This window comes from Lynx rufus, unplaced genomic scaffold (genome assembly GCF_022079265.1).
Source record: "Lynx rufus isolate CCGP_SWC_20201006 ecotype Redwood Valley unplaced genomic scaffold, mLynRuf1.p SCAF_23, whole genome shotgun sequence".
NCBI classification, from domain to species: domain Eukaryota; kingdom Metazoa; phylum Chordata; class Mammalia; order Carnivora; family Felidae; genus Lynx; species Lynx rufus.
In genome coordinates this window covers 17,358,700-17,378,194 of record NW_025814838.1, presented here as the reverse complement: position 1 = coordinate 17,378,194, position 19,495 = coordinate 17,358,700, and the positions used below count along the sequence as shown (strand labels likewise).

The window sequence follows — 19,495 nt, the reverse complement described above, 5'->3', positions numbered from 1 at the left end:
TATGAACTCTGACTCCTACTGTCTTTGATTTGAACCTGCTGGGTGGCGTTAAGCAAACCTTTGTGTCTCTCTCGCCCTCACTTTCCACGTCTGACTCTGGTCTTTTAGGAGTCTAAGGCAGACCAACCATTGAGTGGTTATTCACTTCCCCTGGCCTGGCTTTCTCCAGGTTTATTTGGGAGGAAAAAATTCATATTTGGGGTCGGTTTAGCTTGGGACTTAGGAACGAGGTCTGCGTAGTCATCCATTCTAGTGGTGTTTATTTAGCACCTACTGTGTACCAGACTGTGCCCTTGGAGGCTCACAGTTTGAGGGATGTGGAGAAACAGACAGGCTTCCCATAGAGGCCCACTGATGTGGTTTTGGGGTGATGGGGTCCGGAGCGAGGGCCAAGAGACGTCTTTGGTGCCAAAAGGTGATTTTATTAAAGCAAGGGGATCCCCGGGCAGAAGAGCTTCCATATCCTATGGAGTTGGGGGAGGTAAAGGCAAATGAGAGGCCTCCAGAAGGGCTTGGATTTGCTAAAGAGGACTCCTAAGACACCCGAGGCCTTGCTGTTGTCAAGCTTAGGTTGTTTTCCCTCTAGTAAGGCCTGAACATGGGACGGTAGGGGTTTCTGGAGAAATGTTATACTCTGTATTGCCTCAAGTATTTGTCAATGGGCTGCAGGTTATAAAGAAATTTAATTTTACCTGCCATTTCCTTCTTGACTTTGTTCCCCACATCACTATGCAGGGGAAGGAGATATTGGGGGCTCCAGGAAACTGAGTCTATAGGTTTCTGGAGATTAGGCTATTAGTAAGATTGCTTTTTTCTTGTAATTTACTAAGACATTTGTAAACTGATGGTGACTCCTGTCCTGCGTGGCTGTGATTGTTATCAGTTAACTGTTTGTTTTCTTATCTTTCCTTTGTTCCTGGGCAGCCTGGAGTGCCTGAGGAATGTCACACAGATCCCACCTAGTCCGGAGAGAGGGAGGGGTGGGTGTTGCCTTCAGCTCCCTTATCACCCTGAGTGTGGGAGGGTGGACTGCGGGTGTCAGGGCTGACCATGCCCAAAGACTTCAGGAGAAGCAGCAGTGGTTTGCATTAGTGACAGGAGTGGCTGATGTTTGCTGAGCCTTTACCAGGTGCCTCTGTGTGTAGGGAATTATAGGCAGTAACTCACAGGTCTTTCCGTGAGCCCTGAGAGGAAGGTTGTATTATTCACACCAGTGTGCAGACGAGAAGGCCACGGATCAGAGAAGTTAAGTAACTTGCATCAAATCACACAGCTAGTAAGAGGCACAATTGCGGGTGGCAGGGTGGCACCTGGGTGACAGTTCAGAGCCTGGAGCCTGTTTCGGGTTCTGTGTCCCCCTCTCTCTCTGCTGCTCCCTGCTTGTACTCTCTCACTCTCAAAAATAAACATTAAAGGGGCGCCTGGGTGGCGCAGTCGGTTAAGCATCTGACTTCAGCCAGGTCACGATCTCGCGGTCCGTGAGTTCGAGCCCCGCGTCAGGCTCTGGGCTGATGGCTCAGAGTCTGGAGCCTGTTTCTGATTCTGTGTCTCCCTCTCTCTCTGCCCCTCCCCTGTTCATGCTCTGTCTCTCTCTGTCCCCCCCCCCCCCAAAAAAATAAATAAATAAACGTTGAAAAAAAAACATTAAAAAGAAATTTTAATAATAAGAAAAGGAGTCACAAATTGGGATTTGAAGCCAGGCCTCTGGTCAGCAAACTGCAGTCCCATAAGGCAAATCCTGGCCCATGGTTTGTTTTTGTAAATAAAGTTTTATTGAAACATAAATCTACATTCATTCATTTACATATTTTCACTTGTTCATTTACATGTTTTACATTCATTTACATATTTTCTGTGGCAGAGTTGGTCCTGCACAGAGAGGTTTGCTGAGCCCTGCCTTATTACATTGTCATTGAATTTCTGGTTATTCAGAAACAGTCTGGTTATTGCCCCTTCTTACACCAGGTAGGGAAACCAAGGCACAGAGAGGCAACGTTGCTTATCCAGGGTCACACAGCAGAGCTCTGGCCACAGTCTGGTCTGGAAGTTTTGCTGTAACAGTCCTCCCAGCAAGGGCTGCTCCTTCTGTTTAATTTTCACGTTTCACATAGCATGGGGAAGAGAAAAGGTACTTGTTACAGCTGCCTATGAGCAGATGTCAAAATATTTTCGGTAGCACCAGAAATGTGCATCGGGAAGGAAAACCTCAAGGACCGGAACTTTCAATATTTTTCCTTGTGGTGGCCACATATCGGGAGCTTTGGCAGCTTGCCCAAAGTGGTCCGTCCGCGGGAGGCTGTGGGGACGGGCTGGAAAAAGCTGGGAATGACAGCGCCGGGCTCATGGGTGGCTGTAAGGGTTAACCAAGGAGATACATGCAAAGGGCCCAGACTGTGTCTGACAGCTAGTGGGGGTCCTCAAGGAATATTCTTAGTTCACAGCAGTATCCGATTCCTGTGGGCTGCTCTCCCTGGCTGAGTTCTGTCACATGCAAGCTGGCTGTCCCTGCTTGTGTAGCCTCAGATCAGTAGTCAGGGTCTCCACCAGGTAAGGCTGCAGGTGGCCCCTCTGTCACACCTCGAGGTCCCCATTCATTATAATTGTTCCTCAACTTGCCTGCCTCGTGCCCTCAGGGCTGTAAGCTGCCCCCCCCCCCTCAACCAGTGCTCAGGCTGTGGGTCACTTAGCCCCAGGCAGCACAAGGTGATGTTAAGAGCCATTCAGAGCCTGAGGAGGATATGGGATGGAGGGGCCCACATGCCTTTCTTGTTGCTGTTAATATTTTGTTACAATTACTTCTTTTTTTTTTTTTAATTAATTTCACTTCATTTTATTTTTATTAAAAAAATTTTTCAAGTTTATTTATTTATTTTGAGAGAGAGAAAGAGAGGAAGCAGGGGAGGGGCAGAGAGAATCCCAAGCAGGCTCCGCATTGTCAGCGCAGAGGCTCGAATCTACGTGAGACCGTGACCTGAGCCGAAGTCAAGAATTGGACGCTTGATCAGCTGAGCTACCCAGGCGCCCCTACTGTTACTTGTACTTGGTGCAAAGTGTGGTTGAAAATGCGGCAAGCTTGGAAAAGATTTTTTTACGCCCCGCACCACCACCACCCCCCCCCCCCCCCAGGGTCAAGCACCACACCTTACATCATTATAGGAACTTTAAAGAAACAAACCGAGGTTCAATTCTGAAACTTGGTCCCCCGCAGAATGAAAGCCTTAGAGGAGATAAAAGGGTCGGCTCTTTTGAAGCAGGGTTATTGCCTCACATCCTTGAAAGCGATCAAATTGTGGATCCTCACAGGAGAACGGGTGGTGGGGGAGGGAGGGCGCTCACTCCCAGCCCCTTCCAGATGGTGCCACTTACCAATTCACGTGTCCTTGTTCTGCAGGCACTGAGGGCCCCCGGGGGGATGGCGGTCACACTTTCAAGTGCTGAGGGGGAGCAAATTGTGAAAGCCCTATAACTGAGCTAGTGAGTGGACATCACTTCACACAATGCCTGGCACGCGGCAAACACTTCTGGACCGTTCGCCGTTATCCCTCCCGTGGAATGAAAGCAGTTCCTGCCTGGGGTAAGTGCGTTAGGGGCCTGCAGTGCGTTGAACATCAGCCCTCCCCCTCCCCCTGCCCCCCCCCAAAAAAAAAGGTTTGTCCACCCAGAACAAGTGAATGTGACCTTATTTGGAGAAAGGATCTTTGCGGGTGTAATGAAATCAAGATTTTGAGGTGAGATCATTCTGGATTACCCAGGTGTCCCCAAATCCAACGACCAGTGGATTTGAGAGGGGAGAAGATCCAGATGGAGGGGAAGGGATACCGAAGAGAACACCATGCAGTGATGGGCAGAGATTGGAGTGGGGACATCTACTCTCAGGCCAAGGAAGGTCAAAGATCGCGGCCGCCTCCAGGCGCTAAGAGAGGAACATGAGTCAGGTTCTCCCTCCTAGCCTCAGAAGGAACCAGTCCTGGCCACGCCTAGATTCAGACATGGTCACCTCCAGAACCGTGAGACGATAAATTGCTGTTGTTCACAGCTGCCCGGTTGCCTGTAACTTGTCGCAGCAGCCGCAGGAAGCCAATATGGTACCCGACTTGGATGGTGCACTTTTCTTTTCAAATCAACCTGCTTCACAGTGTCACTCATGATCACACAGGGGGTCACTTTATAAAAAAACAAAAACAAAACAACCAAGAACCATGCCCATTAATTACCCTGCCTTTATGGATGAGGCGCCTGAAGCACAGAGAGGTTGAGTAAGATGTTTGAGGTTACACAGCAGGCAAGGGGCAGAGCCAGGTTTTAACCCAGTCGTCTGGCTTCAACTTCAGGCTGTTAAACACTTGAGACTGCTACCTCTCACCCCTTGGAGCTCTCAGCAGGTGGGAGGGTTCACAAGGACATCTTGAATTCCTCCTTGCTCATGCTTTTCTTTCTTTTTTTTTTTTTAATATGAAATTTATTGTCAAACTGGTTTCCATGAACACCCAGTGCTCATCCCAACAGGTGCCTTCCTCAATACCCATCACCCACCCTCCCCTCCCTCCCACCCCCCATCAATCCTCAGTTTGTTCTCAGTTTTTAAGAGTCTCTTAGGCTTTGCCTCTCTCCCTCTCTAACCCCCCCCTTTTTTTCTCTTCCCCTCCCCTATAGACTTCTGTCAAGTTTCTCAGGATCCACATAAGAGTGAAAACATATCTGTCTTTCTCTGTATGGCTTATTTCACTTAGCATCACACTCTCCAGTTCCATCCACGTTGCTACAAAAGGCCAGATCTCATTCTTTCTCATTGCCACGTAGTATTCCATTGTGTATATAAACCACAATTTCTTTATCCTTTCGTCAGTTGATGGACATTTAGGCTTTTTCCACAATTTGGCTATTGTTGAGAGTGTTGCTATAAACATTGGGGTACAAAGTGCCCCTATGCATCAGTACTCCTGTATCCCTTGGGTAAATTCCTAGCAGTGCTACTGCTGGGTCATAGGGTAGGTGTATTTTTAATTTTTTGACGAACCTCCACACTGTTTTCCAGAGTGGCTGCACCAGTTTGCATTTCCACCAACAGTGCAAGAGGGTTCCGGTTTCTCCACATCCTCTCCAGCATCTATAGTCTCCTGATTTGTTCATTTTAGCCACTCTGGTGTGAGGTGATATCTGAGTGTGGTTTTGATTTGTATTTCCCTGATGAGGAGCGACGTTGAGCATCTTTTCATGTGCCTGTTGGCCATCTGGATGTCTTCTTTAGAGAAGTGTCTATTCATGTTTTCTGCCCATTTCTTCACTGGATTACTTGTTTTTCGGGTGTGGAGTTTGGTGAGCTCTTTATAGATTTTGGATACTAGCCCTTTGTCCGATATGTCATTTGCAAATATCTTTTCCCATTCCGTTGGCTGCCTTTTAGTTTTGTTGATTGTTTCCTTTGCGGTGCAGAAGCTTTTTGTCTTCATGAGGTCCCAATAGTTCATTTTTGCTTTTAATTCCCTTGCCCTTGGGGATGTGTCAAGTAAGAAATTGCTGCGGCTGAGGTCCGAGAGGTTTTTTTCCTGCTTTCTCCTCTAGGGTTTTGACGGTTTCCTGTCTCACATTCAGGTCCTTTATCCATTTTGAGTTTATTTTTGTGAGTGGTGTGAGAAAGTGGTCTAGTTTCAACCTTCTGCATGTTGCTGTCCAGTTCTCCCAGCAGCATTTGTTAAAGAGACTGTCTTTTTTCCATTGGATATTCTTTCCTGCTTTGTCAAAGATGAGTTGGCCATACGTTTGTGGGTCTAGTTCTGGGGTTTCTATTCTATTCCATTGGTCTATGTGTGTCTGTTTTTGTGCCAATACCATGCTGTCTTGATGATGACAGCTTTGTAGTAGAGGCTAAAGTCTGAGATTGTGATGCCTCCCGCTTTGGTCTTCTTCTTCAAAATTACTTTGGCTATTCGGGGCCTTTTGTGGTTCCATATGAATTTTAGGATTGCTTGTTCTAGCTTCGAGAAGAATGCTGGTGCAATTTTGATTGGGATTGCATCGAATGTGTAGATAGCTTTCTTGTGGAGGATCAAGGGCTCCACCCAAGCCCAGCTCTCTTTGCTCACTCCCACCCCTCCCTGGTCTCTGTCCCATTTTCTGATGCCCTCCTTCCCTGGGTGGGGGCCTTCGTCTCACACAGGAAGGTGGAGAGAAGCCTGATCACACCTCACATGTAAACCACTTCATCAGCACCTTGACCTTCACTTGCTACACCCTCTCCTCTCTTTCTCCGAATGTAGAGAAAGATCGTAGTGCATGAACTTGGGTGCTGGCCATTGGGATGGAGGGCAAGGGCTGAGGGCAGGGCAAATCTAGGATGTGCAAGGCAGACCCTGGTTCGACTGGATTGGAAGGGGCTGGGAACATCAAGAATGACTTCTCAATGCTCGGTGTGGGTGACAGGGAAGATGATGGGAGAATCTCTCAGTCTGTGGGAGCTGTCGTAACAAAATACCACAGACTGGGGCAGGGGTGGTGGATGCTCAAACAACAGACATTTATCTCTCTCAGTTCTGGAGGCTGGGAGTCCAAGATCAAGGGACAGGCAGACCTGGGGTCCGGTGAGAGTCTTTTCCTATAGCTTGCAGATGGCCACCCTATTGCCGTGTGTTCGTATGACTTTTCCTCTGCCCCTGTTCGACTGTCCCCAAACGGGGACACGAGTCCCATCGTGAGGGCACACCCTCATGACTCAGTCCAACTCTGAGTGCCTCCCACATACCTCACTTCTGAATACCAAATACCATCGTGGCGGTTAGGGCTTTAACACAGGAGCTCTGGGGACAGGGTTGGGGGTATGCAGACATTCAGTCTGCAATAGACAGGAACGCAGTTTGGGAAGGGAGGGGTGGGTGGGATGTAGATTCAGTTCCTTCAACTAAAAATAGGTGTTCGGGGGTTGGATGAACCAGACCCGAGGTTGGCAAACTTTCTGTGTAAATAGATAGTAAGTTTTTCAGGCTTTGTGGCCCATGTGGTCTCTGGAACAGCCACTCAATCAGCTGCTGTGTGCGGGGGTAGGGGGGACAATCCGTCCACAAATCGATGAGGCTGTGTTCTTTTTCTTTTTTAATTTTTAAATTTTTAAATCTTTAGTTTTGAGAGAGCACGAGTTGGGGAGGGGCAGAGAGAGAGGGAGACACAGAATCCGAAGCAGGCTCCGGGCTCTGAGCTGTCAGCACAGAGCCTGACATGGGACTTGAACTCACGAGTGGTAAGATCATGACCCGAGCTAAAGTCGGACGCTTAACCTACTGAGCCACCCAGGGGCCCCTGCTGTGCTCTGATTTAATGCCGTTTACAAAAACAGGCAACAGGGAAAACATCTCAAATGTCCAGCAGACAGACAGACACACAGATGAGCAAAATGTGGTTTACCCACATGATGGGACAGTATTGAGCCATGAAAAAGAATGGGGTCCTGATGCCGGCTCTGATGTGGATGGACCCTGCGGTCTTCGTGCTAAGGGGAAACAGCCAGATGCAAAAGGGCGCACAGTGCAGGGTTTCATATCAGTGGAACAGGCAATTCCATAGATAAGAAAGCAGGTCACTGGTTGCCATGGGTGGGAAGGCAGAGTGGGGAGTGATAGCTTCACGGGCACACGTCTCCTTTTGGGCTGACGGAGATGTTTTGTAACTAGATAGAGGTGGCTGCACAAGCCACATGGGAATGTGGGGCGCCTGGGTGGCTCAGTTGCTTGAGCGTCCGACTTCGGCTCAGATCACAATCTCACGGTTCGTGGGTTTGAGCCCCGCGTTGGGCTCTGTGCTAACAGCTTTGGATTCTGTGTCTCCCTCTCACTCTGCCCCTCCCCTGGCTCATCCTCTGTCTCTCTCTCTCTGAAAAATAAACATTAAAAAATTATTAAAAAAAAAAGAAAAGATGAACACTACTAAATCGTAACTGTACGATGAGTAACTTTGTATTATATGAACATCACCTCAATAAACAAAACCAGAAACAACACACAGGCAGTGGACTGGCTGGGGCTCTGGGCTGCGGTCTGCTGGCTCCTAAACTAGGTTAATCTTTAAAGTGTCCTGCTGCAGGGCGCCTGGGTGGCTCAGTCGGTTGAGCGTCCGACTTCAGCTCAGGTCACGATCTCATGGTCCGTGAGTTCGAGCCCCGCGTCGGGCTCTGTGCTGACAGCTCAGAGCCTGGAGCCTGTTTCGGATTCTGTGTCTCCCTCTCTCTCTGCCCCTCCCCTGTTCATGCTCTGTCTCTCTCTGTCTCAAAAATAAATAAACGTTAAAAAAAAAATTAAAAAAAAATAAAGTGTCCTGCTGCTCATCTAAGATTCTTTTTTTTATACAATTTTTTAAATGTTTCTTTCTTTATTATTAAAAAAAATTTTTTTTTAACATATGAAATTTATTGTCAAATTGGTTTCCATACAACACCCAGTGCTCATCCCAAAAGGTGCCCTCCTCACTACCCATCACCCACCCTCTCCTCCCTCCCACCCCCCATCAACCCTCAGTTTGTTCTCAGTTTTTAACAGTCTCTTATGCTTTGGCTCTTTCCCACTCTAACCTCTTTTTTTTTTTCCTTCCCCTCCCCCATGGGTTCCTGTTAAGTTTCTCAGGATCCACATAAGAGTGAAACCATATGGTATCTGTCTTTCTCTGTATGGCTTATTTCACTTAGCATCACACTCTCCAGTTCCATCCACGTTGCTACAAAAGGCCAGATTTCATTCTTTCTCATTGCCACGTAGTACTCCATTGTGTATATAAACCACAATTTCTTTATCCATTCATCAGTTGATGGACATTTAGGCTTTTTCCACAATTTGGCTATTGTTGAGAGTGCTGCTATAAACATTGGGGTACAAAGTGCCCCTATGCATCAGTACTCCTGTATCCCTTGGGTAAATTCCTAGCAGTGCTATTGCTGGGTCATAGGGTAGGTCTATTTTTAATTTTCTGAGGAACCTCCCCACTGCTTTCCAGAGCGGCTGCACCAATTTGCATTCCCACCAACAGTGCAAGAGGGTTCCCGTTTCTCCACATCCTCTCCAGCATCTATAGTCTCCTGATTTGTTCATTTTGGCCACTCTGACTGGCGTGAGGTGATATCTGAGTGTGGTTTTGATTTGTATTTCCCTGATAAGGAGCGACATTGAACATCTTTTCATGTGCCTGTTGGCCATCCGGATGTCTTCTTTAGAGAAGTGTCTATTCATGTTTTCTGCCCATTTCTTCACTGGGTTATTTGTTTTTCGGGTGTGGAGTTTGGTGAGCTCTTTATAGATTTTGGATACTAGCCCTTTGTCCGATATGTCATTTGCAAATATCTTTTCCCATTCCGTTGGTTGCCTTTTAGTTTTGTTGGTTGTTTCCTTTGCTGTGCAGAAGCTTTTTATCTTCATAAGGTCCCAGTAATTCACTTTTGCTTTTAATTCCCTTGCCTTTGGGGATGTGTCGAGTAAGAGATTGCTACGGCTGAGGTCCGAGAGGTCTTTTCCTGCTTTCTCCTCTAAGGTTTTGATGGTTTCCTGTCTCACATTCAGATCCTTTATCCATTTTGAGTTTATTTTTGTGAATGGTGTGAGAAAGTGGTCTAGTTTCAACCTTCTGCATGTTGCTGTCCAGTTCTCCCAGCACCATTTGTTAAAGAGACTGTCTTTTTTCCATTGGATGTTCTGTCCTGCTTTGTCAAAGATGAGTTGGCCATACGTTTGTGGGTCTAGTTCTGGGGTTTCTATTCTATTCCATTGGTCTATGTGTCTGTTTTTGTGCCAATACCATGCTGTCTTGATGATGACAGCTTTGTAGTAGAGGCTAAAGTCTGAGATTGTGATGCCTCCCGCTTTGGTCTTCTTCTTCAAAATTACTTTGGCTATTCGGGGCCTTTTGTGGTTCCATATGAATTTTAGGATTGCTTGTTCTAGCTTCGAGAAGAATGCTGGTGCAATTTTGATTGGGATTGCATCGAATGTGTAGATAGCTTTGGGTAGTATTGACATTTTGACAATATTTATTCTTCCAATCCATGAGCAGGGAATGTCTTTCCATTTCTTTAAATCTTCTTCAATTACCTTCATAAGTTTTCTATAGTTTTCAGCATACAGATCTTTTACATCTTTGGTTAGATTTATTCCTAGGTATTTTATGCTTCTTGGTGCAATTGTGAATGGGATCAATCCCATTTTTTTTTGAGAGAGACAGAGACAGCATGAGTGGGGGAGGGGCAGAGAGAGAGAGAGAGAGAATCCCAAGCAGGCTCCGTGCCATCAGTGCAGAGCCCGATGTGGGACTTGAACTCATGAAATTGTGAGATCATGATCTGAGCTTAAACAGAGAGTCAGACACTCAACCGACTAAGCCACCCAGGTGCTCCTGAGGTTCTTTGATTGAAGGATGGAGTGGGGACCAGGAAGGGGACATTTGAAGACATCTCCTCATTCTTTCCTCCTTTTTCCATTCCTGTGGACTCCACCTTGGGGACTGTGCTACCATGAGATTACAACACCAACCACAGACCCAACTGGCAATTTAAAATATTCTAGTGGCTACATTAAAAAGGTGAAAAAAAACCCCCGGGTGAGATCAATTTTTTTCTGTTACCGGTATTTATTCATTTTGTTTTTTTTTTAGCCCCCAAATAAGGCATATGAACATATTTTGTTAACTTTACATTTTTTATTCCAGCCAAAATCTGATGGCCTTGATTTTTCTTTTCTTTAAAAAAACTTTTTTTAATGTGTATTTATTTTTGAGAGAGAGAGAGACAGATTGTGAGCAGGGGAGGGGCCGAGAGAGACAGAGACACAGAATCTGAGGCAGGCTCCAGGCTCTGAGCTGTCAGCACAGAGCCTGATGTGCAGCTCGAACCCACGAACCACGAGATCATGACCTGAGCCGAAGTCGTACGCTCAACCGACTGAGCCACCTGGATGCCCCTCTTTTTTTCCAATTATTATTTTTTATTATTTGATTTTTATTTAATTTATTTTTTAAATTTACATCCAAGTTAGTTAGAATATAGTGAAACAATGATTTCAGGGGTAGATTCCTTAATGCCCCTTACCCATTTAGCCCATCCCCCCACAACCCCTCCAGTAACCCTCTGTTTATCCTCCATATTTAAGAGTCTCTTCTGTTTTGTCCCCCTCCCTGTTTTTATATTATTTTTGCTTCACTTCCCTTGTGTTCATCTGTTTTGTATCTTAAAGTCCTCATATGAGTGAAGTCTTATGGTATTTGTCTTTCTCTGACAAATTTCACTTAGCATAATACCCTCTAGTTCCAGCCACGTTGTTGCAAATGGCAAAATTTCAATCTTTTTGATTGCCGAGTAATACTCCATCGTATATATATACCACATCTTCTTTATCCATTCATCCATCAATGGACATTCGGGCTCTTCCCCTATTTTGGGTATTGTTGAAAGTGCTGCTATAAACATTGGGGTGCATGTGCCCCTTCGAAACAGCACACCTGTATCCCTTGAATAAATGCCTAGTAGTGCCATTGCTGGGTCGTAGGGTAGTTCCATTTTTAATTTTTTGAGGAACCTCCATACTGTTTTCCAGAGTAGCTACACCAGTTTGCATCCCATCAGCAGTGCGGAAGAGAGCCTCTTTCTCTGCATCCTTGCCAACAACTGTTGTGGCCTGAGTTGTTAATGTGAGCCATTCTGACAGGTGTAAGGTGATCTCATTGTGGTTTTTGATTTGTATTTCCCTGATGATGAATGACGTTGAGCATTTTTTCATGGGTTGGTTGGCCATCTGGATGTCTTCTTTGGAGAAGTGTCTATTCATGTCTTTTGCCCATTTCTTCACTGGATTATTTGTTTTTTGGGTGTTAGATTTGAGAAGTTCTTTATTGGATGCTAACCCTTTATGTGATATGTCATTTGCAAATATCTTCTCCCATTCCATTGGTTGCCTTTTAGTTTTCAGGTGCCCCTCTTTTTATTTGAATAACTCCCCAAAATTTTCACTGAGGTCGTCCTTATATAGAAAATAAAACACATAGAAAAACAAAAATTGAGGAGTGTGTCAGTGTTTCAGTACTTTGAGTACATTGTATGTAACCCCACGCTCACTCTTACGTTGAGGAAACAGTTAAATCTTACTCTTCTTTGTATACGTGAGGCTTTGCTAAGGTGAGATAAATTAAAAACAAATTTTTTTAATGTTTTATTTATTTTTGAGACAGAGAGAGAGCATAAGCCGGGGAGGGGCAGAGAGAGAGCGAGGCACAGAATCCAAAGCAGGCTCCAGGCTCTGAGCTGTCATCACAGAGCCCGACATGGGGCTCGAGCTCACAAACCGCAAGATCCTGACCTGAGCCAAAGTCGGACACTTAATCGACTGAGCCACCCAGTCTAGCCACCCAGTTAAATATATTTAAATATATTTAAATTTTTAAATATATTTTGCTTAATACAATATATGAAAATTGTCATTTTTTACAGGAAACCAGTGTAAAAGTTATTAATTTTGCATCCTTTTTGGGTATGAAATCTTTGATGTCTGTTGCATATTTTACCTCCACAATTCAAACAAGCCCCGTTTCAAGTGCGTGAAAGCCTCACAGGCCTTGGGGCTACCGTAATGGACCACAGACAGGCTTAATGTTCTAGAGCCTTCTCTAATATGATCACTCATGCAGATCACACCCACTGCATGATCGGGGAGTCTTTGCTTGAATGTATCCAGTGACACTTTCTGCCGTAAAAGGCAGTGGACCCGACGGTTGGAAAAAGTTGATTAAGAACATGCTCCCTTATGTAGAGTGGACCTTGTTTCTCTCTGTGGTCCTCGTCCTATCTCCCGGGCTGAACAAGTGTGCATCGTTTTCTTCTTGGAAGTCTCTCGGGCGCTTCAGTGTGGGGATTTGCAGTCATTCCTCCCTGCCAGCATCAGTGGCTCAGCTCGGCAAACATTTATCCAGCTCCTGCCGTGCTGGGCTCACTGCCTGGAAGGTTACAACAGACAGAGATGTGCGGCGGCAACTTTCTCCTCTAAGACCCTAAGGAGCATCCCTGTGTCTTAAGAGTTTCGGAGAATCATCGTTCAGAGCTGAGCCCGTGACATGCCTGAGGAGGTGGAATCTCAGCAGTTCCAGGGGATCGTCTTTGTGGCTCTCGTTGGTTTCCTCCTCTTTGGGGGACAAATCTGGGGTCAAAGCTCCCTTGAATTGGGGAGATTGCTCAGAGGATAAAGATACTGATGTAATTAGTTTCAGGGACAAGAAGGACGTAGGTCTTTTCAACTATGACCACACTAACGTCAGGGACAACAAGACGTTCATCATGCCCTCATGTTCTCTTCAGAGTCTCCCAACGTCCTTTGGGATAGGTGTTCGTTTCTACTCTGTAAGGACCACAGAATTGCAGCTGAGAGAGGGGAGGTGGCTTGCCCAAGGTCACACCTGCACAGGGTGGGGGCCGGGAGCTGAATACTCACCTGTCTGAATCCTAAACCCATATTTGCCTCCCACAGGTCTCCAAGTCACCCACAGTAGAGATTGAATTCTGCATTTCTGCCTGGCCTGGGCCCCCCCGCCACCTCCTACCACTGAGGAATTTTCTCATCTGTAAAAGGGACGTGAAAAGAAAGGAAGGAAGAAAGAAAGAGACTTGCATGGAAGTTCACTTCCGGGACAAAGCGAGGTGGTGGTGTGAAGGATGCTGGGTAAGCGGCCAACCCCACCGGGGATGATGTGGGTGTCACTGATGATTGTTGCTGGGCTACGTTCCATGAGACCACTAACGTTAGATCATATGCCATCTCCAAACATGGTAATTTTGATATGCTTCAGCCTTAGTTCTTGCTGAGGTTTTTCCCAGCTCGCCATCCATCTGGCACAATATGTTAATCAAGTTTTCCAAACAGACGCTAGAATACGTTGTCGAACGTAAGGATTGATCTTTGCGTAGTGTGTTAAGAAAAACAAGACAAAAGAAACCACCCCAAACAGGAAGACTGGTGTTTGTCAAAGTGTAGAGTGTGTGGGCACCCATTCTGTGGGCGCCACAGATCATTCCAGGGGGTCATCGGACCCGACGTTAAATAACTGCGCATCTTGTGGTGGAAAACTAATCTGTCTCCAGTTCTCTCCCGTTCCCCTGCGGGCTCCCAGGCGAGAGTCTCATCGTGGTGTCCTCGGTCTTTAACTCTTGCCGATCTCCCGTTTAAACCAGAAGGAGCAGGCCTCAGGCTTATCTCATTTTTATGGTTGATTATGGAAAGTCATGCCAGCTCTCTGTTGGTGGGGATAGAAGATCTTATTGGAAAAGTTATTTATCTCGGTAAGCAAAGCAGTGTGGTTTAAATGAAAGTGTTAAGTCAGTAATTATAGGTATTGCCCCGAATGGCGAGGGTGATATGAACCTTGTGATGTTGGGAGACACGGTCCCAACTGAAGGTGTGCGTGTGAGCTGTGTGTTGGAATCACGCAGCCCGTAAGTTTGCTTTTCTAACCATAGAGGGAGTCCCTGTGATGCAGCTGTTTATGAACCAAGGTAAATCATTTTGAACAGCAAACAGTGGTGCACAATTAAAATCCCTCAGCAATTAAAGGGCAACTCTGTCACCTGTTATGAAACACCCACAGGAATTAATAAAGCAGCAAGGAGGTTATTTTAGAAAGGCGTCAGAACTGTACCAACAGCCCCAAACCTAAGTGAATTTTCTCTCCTCTTTGGGGAGGCGGTGGCCAGCCAGATGACCTTCACTTGATTTTATCAAGTTTTGTTTATTTTTGAGAGAGAGAGCGTGAGCGGGGGAGGGGCAGAGAGAGAGGGAGACACAGAATCCGAAGCAGGCTCCAGGCTCTGAGCTGTCAGCACAGAGCCCGATGTGAGGCTCAAACTCACTTGCTGTGAGATCATGACCTGAGCAGAAGTTGTACACTTCACCGACTGAGCCTCCCAGACGCCCCAACCTTCACTTGATTTTATACTAAGCTAGTGAGGCTAGCCTTGTCTTTGGCAGCCACATCTAATGAAGACAGTGTGCGGAGAAGAGATAGGTGTCTCAAATCCATTCTTAACTGGAGAATCGGAATTAAATTGGCCGTGCATAGGATGCTTGCTGAAATCTCATGATTGCAGGCAGAAGGGTGGGAAAGGCACTGAGAAATTGATACCGTAAAGCCTTCTTCAAGAGCTGTGCCCCTTTCAAAAAGAGGGGGTCCTTCCATAAGACACAAGGCAGCTAGCCTAGACTTTGACGTAGCATCGAGGAATGGAGGTGAAGACAAGGCAGCCGGATCGTTCTTGGGTGCAGAGACTAATAAGACGTGACAACTAAGTAAAGTATTTGAGCCTTGATTGGATTCTGGATTAGTTAAGTAATTAATAGAGAAGAACATTACTGGGTGTATTGGGGAGATTTTCATATGGGCTGCATCTCAGGTACTAAAATCGTATGACTTAAATCTCACGGGCGTGCCAACGATGTTACCGCACGGTGGTTGCATTGGAGAATGTATTTGTTCTTAGGAAATATATGCGGAAGTATGTGAGGATGAAATGTCATGGTGCCACCAATTATTTTCAAATAGTTCAGCCAAAAAAAAAAAGAGATAAGCAATGTGGCAAAGTGTTAATGACTGGTAAATCTAGATGAATCTATGTGTTTATGAGCCTCTTATTAAAACTTTTCTGTAGGGTGGCAGATTAAAGAGGTGGGGAAGGTTTTCTGACCGCACTAATGGGCTGTGGGGAGATGGGGTCAGACGCGTCACTCCGTGGTTTTCCTCGCGTCTGTGGAAATGAGAATCTGGCAGGTTGAGTGTATCAGTGGAACTCCTTAAAGGTTCTGGTTGCAGTGAATGGTTTCGGGTTAGCACACCTTCTGTGTGAAAAAGGCTCGTAGCTAAAGAGATTCTCTTCTGGGCTTCAGCGGCATTAAGAGAGCACAGAAGCTCCCTTGGCGTCGGGATTTTCTTCTCTAGAAAGAAGATCATCTTGACCTTCTGGAACAAGATGATTCTGCTCTCCCTGCCTCAGGTGTCTCAGGCTTATGACATCTTCTTGTACAAGGGCAGTGATTCTGAGTGTGTAAGCAGGGCTGGTGAATAAACAGCACACCTTGCTTTTGTTCCTACTCCTGAATCCATGCAAGACATCACTAGTCAATTTCAACACAGTGCTCCAGCCAGCCACTACTAATCGATCATGGAGAACTAGTCCCTTGACATTCTGGACAATTTTGTTCCCCCGGAAAGTTTTCAAAGCAAAGTAAGTATAAATTCAAGTTGCTCTAAACCTGTTACCAATGGTGTCCTGGTCCTTGTGGCCACTCACCCCTCTTCACAGCCTTCTCTTGCCAACATAATAAAACAGGACATCATCTTGCCTAAAATCACATTTTAACATTTTGTGGGATGCCAAGAAGCCGGCTTCCACGCCTGGGGACTCCACTGAGCTAACGCGTGACTCTTTTTCCGACACTGGAACTTCTCCTGGTTGATCCACTGGGCCCCTTGGTGCCAACACTTAAAAAAAGTTCATTGAAGCATATTTTACATATTGTATAATTCGTGCATTTCAAGGGTATAATTCAGTGATTTTTTAAAAAAAATTTTTAACGTTTATTCATCTTTGAGAGACAGAGAGAGACAGAGCGTGAGCGGGGAAGGGGCAGAGAGAGGGAGACGCAGAATCGGAAGCAGGCTCCAGGCTCTGAGCTGTCAGCCCAGAGCCTGACGCGGGGCTTGAACTCCCGGACCGCGAGATCGTGACCTGGCTGAAGTCGGACGCTCAACCGACTGAGCCACCCAGGCTCACCCTATAATTCAGTGATTTTTTAAAGTGAATTTACCAAGTTGTGGAGGCCCATCAACCGAGGTCTTCAGACTCAGACCGGGACTCACATCATTGGCTCCTGTGGTTCGTGGTCTTTGGGTTTGGTCTGGAACCATGCCACTGGCTTTCTGGGCCTCCAGCTGGCAGGCGGCAGATCCTGGGACCTGTGGGCTCCAAAATCCCTCATAATAAACGTCTCTCTCTATTTACATATATCCATTGGTTCTGTTCCTCGGGGCACCCTGGCTAATACAGAGGTCACACGGGGGGACTAGTCATTTCCCTTCCATCCCTGTGGGTGCACAGATGTGCTCTGGGGCTCCTTGGTGACCGTCACATGGCTGGAGTCTGCAGAAGGGCCTGGGGCTGGCCTGTGCGGCTGCTGGTGTCCATAAAAGGCTTCTTTTGGCTTGTTTTTCTGTGGCTAATCCTGGCTGCAGAATGTGCTGGAGACGCCCCAGCAGATGGAGCGGAAGGAGATGGCAGTGGAGACAAATATCTGGAGAAATGCTCCGTGGAAGGGAATTGGGGTCCTTTTATCCAGAGCACACACCACAGAATTACAGTATCTTGGAGCTGGAGGAAATGAGGGGTACACGGGGGAAGTCCCACAGATCCATCTGGAATGTTCATTCAGCCCCTCTTGTTTGCTGCGCCATATTGTTTTCTTGCTCTGGAGAGCAGTAACTCCTAGGGCCCAATTTTGGTATCTGAGGCTGAATCACCCCTATAGCATGCCTGAAGGATGACCTTCCTTCCTTAACTTGATCACCTCCAAGGACAGGGTGCTCACTGCCTCACGTGGGTCAGGGGAGCCGAGACAAATGTGCTCCTCCGTAACTATTGCCAGTGTGGACATGATGCCTGCATTTTGATAGAACCACGAGGAAAAAAGGATGTGTCTTTTTTGCTCACCTTTTCTAAATGCCAGGTTCCTGTTACAGGTGAGCATACAGATGGCGGGATTTGGATCCATTTCCTCTGGCTGTGTTATTTTTTATTTCATTGGTAGTTTCCGGAAGAATTTTTTAATTTTGCTGCTGGTCTTGATAGTTTTCACTCCCCTCCTTCCTAGAACACTTTCTTTTCTTGGCTTCGGTGTCCATTCTCTCTCTTGGTTTTCTTCCTAGTCACTGACAGCTAATCTATAATTTCCTTTTTCTTCCTCTCCTCTGCCCCAGATGTGGAATCAGACATTTCTCCACTGATCCCTGGTTTCTCCTGGGAGCAGTCCTCGGAGTCCACAGCTAGGACGCTGGGTTTTTTTCTTAAATTTTTAAAAATTATTTATTTTTGATAAATAATAATACATTTTAGTAATTTATTTTTGAGAGAGAAAGACAGAACATGAGCAGGGGAGGGGCAGAGAAAGAGGGAGTCACAGAATCTGAAGCAGGCTCCAGGCTGTGAGCTGTCAGCACAGAGCCCGACGCGAGGCTCGAACTCAAAAACCGTGAGATCATAACGTTAGCTGAAATCAGTCGCTTACCTGACCCAGCCACCCAGGCGCTGCTAGGGGACTGTTTTTGAAGATAAGATACATTTTGAGATTATATGGAAACTTTGAATGTCATTTCGGGACTAGCGGGTTTTCACTTAACCCCTGCAATCTTACATCAGTGCCTTATTTCTTTCATACCCAAATTCCTGATTCCTGGGGAAACCAGCTTAATTACTCATTCGCTTTATATTATCACACACACAGAATGGTCTCAGGAAAACCGTAACAACACTACCGTGGATGATCTGATGCATGCAAACAGAATTTTTTTTTTCTCTCCCTCTCTCTCTCTCTTTTTTTTTTTTTGTCCTTCAGGTATATCTTACTAGGGATGTTTGAAAATGAATATTCTTTAAAGTCACTTGAGGGGCGCCTGGGTGGCTCGGTTGGTTGAACATCCATCTCCCGATTTCGGGTCACGTCATGTTCCCAGGGTTGTGGGATATGGAGCCCCATTTCAGGCTCTACACTGAGTGCTGAGTGTGGAGTCTGCTTAAGATTCTCTCTCTCTCTCTCTCTCTCTCTCTGTCTCTCTCTGCCCCTCTCCCCTGCTCATGCTCTCTCTCTCAAATAAAATAACAATGAAAAAATAGAGTCATTCGAATAGCTTTGTTCCCATGTGGCTACATCGCCGAGTCGACACACGGTTCGGCCCCTTTGTTTCCTTTGCCTTTTCATTTTGAGGAATTAAAACAATTAATTGTAACATTGAAATTAATTCTCTGCATTTAAAAATGTGTTATTTAAAATAGTACAGTATTTGAAAGTCAAATTGAATTGATTTGTTCAGCGAAATCTAGTTTCTGTCTCTTCTCTCTTCAACTCTTTTCTCCCCCCTTGGTAGGTAGAGTCAATCTTGCTTTTGTTTTTTCTTCCCATTAAAAAACATGTGTTCACTTTCCAGCTCTTTCTTAGGTAAGTGGCAGCGTAATAGACGCATTTTTCTCCACCTTGCTTTTTCTTTTAATAATACATCATGGCAATCAGTCCGTAGCGGAATGTTGAGACTCTCCGCCTTGCTTTTTTTTTTTTTTTTTAAAGTTTATTTATTTTGAGAGAGAGAGGGAATCCCAATCAGACTCTACACTGTCAGCGCAGAGCCTGATGTGGGGCTCAAACTCACAAACCGTGAGATCATGACCTGAGCTGAAATCAAGAGTCGGACACTTAACCAACAAGCCACCCAGGCGCCCCTCTCCGCCTTG

General features: G+C 46.0%; 1 long non-coding RNA gene across 1 annotated transcript in view; it reads left to right on the top strand.

Annotated features, from left to right (window-relative positions):
- LOC124517683 (uncharacterized) overlaps nucleotides 1–14,350 on the top strand; it is a 79,465-nt gene extending 65,115 nt beyond the window's left edge. Inside the window, exons 6-8 of the long non-coding RNA XR_006963542.1 lie at nucleotides 3,392–3,574; nucleotides 3,753–4,085; nucleotides 13,479–14,350. This is a non-coding gene — a long non-coding RNA (uncharacterized LOC124517683). The remainder of the gene's footprint in view (nucleotides 1–3,391; nucleotides 3,575–3,752; nucleotides 4,086–13,478) is intronic.
- The last annotated feature ends 5,145 nt before the right edge of the window (nucleotides 14,351–19,495 follow it).